Here is a 1,242-nt window from a genome sequence, read left to right as displayed (position 1 = left end):
GGGTTCTGTGAGCTCTTTCCCCGGAGCATCGTTTTGGGGAGGGCCCCTGGAGATCGGGGAGAGTCACCTGCTCTAGGAAGGGAGCAAGCATTCATTGGAGGCTTCGTTGGCACTTTGGAGTGTCATTCGCCTCTGTCCTATGACTAAGGGGAGAATTATGCTCATTTTTGAAGCCAAACTTTAAGCAGAATCTAGAAAAGGGAGAGTTGGGGCTTTGTCCGGGTCCACTGGTCTTAGCATCCTCCCCTGGGAAGACAGCCCCAGCTCTCAGAGGCCCCAGCCCCTCCCCGAAGACAAGTCACAGGTGGTTTCTTCAAAGAGGCAAAGGAGCTCTTCCCACAAACAGTGGGACCACTGTCACGGCTGGCCAGTGAATGCCCTTCCCCCAAAACAGCGAACCAGAGAAACGGTGGAGCAGGACTCCCAGGGCCTAAGCCACCGGAAAGTCCCTGAGGGCAGGTAGTGGCACCTTCCTCACCTGGCAGGAAAGGTCAAGGGCCGAATCCACAAGTTGGGGGGATGTGCTAAACATGGCCAGGGCCACAGGAAGACACCTTCCTTCATGGAGGGTCCATTGGAAAGAGGACGGTAACGCCCCAGACCCCAGAAGCTCTACTGGAGGCCACTCTGTTTTGGAGGCTGAGCCAGGCGGGGCGGGGGCTGGAGCTGCCAGGACTACCCCCTCTGGCCAGGCTGGGCTGCTGGGGGTGGCCCTGGGGTGGGGGCAGGGCCCAGCGCTGCAAATACACATCCTCCCTCTTTCTCACTGCTTTTCCTTTTAAGGACTTGACTTTTCTTTTAGCTTCCTGGTAAAATTCCTTTTAAAAACATTCCAACCCTGTTCGCTAGGCCAAAGGAGGAAAAGGGATTTGTACGCGTTCAGGCCAAAGCGGCTGGAGAGGTCAGAGCCTGGCCCTGTAGGACAGGGGCAATGCCCTGAGAGTCCAGGGAGGCTGCTGAACCCGGGGTGGAGCAGACAAGAAGGAAACAGACCTCAGCCAACCAGTGAGTGGTATTGACTGTGAGTGGGGGGGTGACAGGCACTATGGCATTCGTGGCCAAAAGTTTTAGAAATTCTGTGCCAGCCAAACCGATCACATCTCGGCCAGATCAGGCCAGCAGGTGACTGCACACACCCCCTGTGAGGAGGCGGCCAGGGGTTTGACAAGCCTGGTTTTCCTTCTTCGCCAGGGTTTCTCCATCAGCTCCTCCTTTCTTTCCATTGGAAAAATTACTATTACC

Source organism: Desmodus rotundus, chromosome 7 (assembly GCF_022682495.2).
Source record: "Desmodus rotundus isolate HL8 chromosome 7, HLdesRot8A.1, whole genome shotgun sequence".
Lineage (NCBI taxonomy): Eukaryota > Metazoa > Chordata > Mammalia > Chiroptera > Phyllostomidae > Desmodus > Desmodus rotundus.
This window is presented reverse-complemented; position numbering follows the sequence as displayed.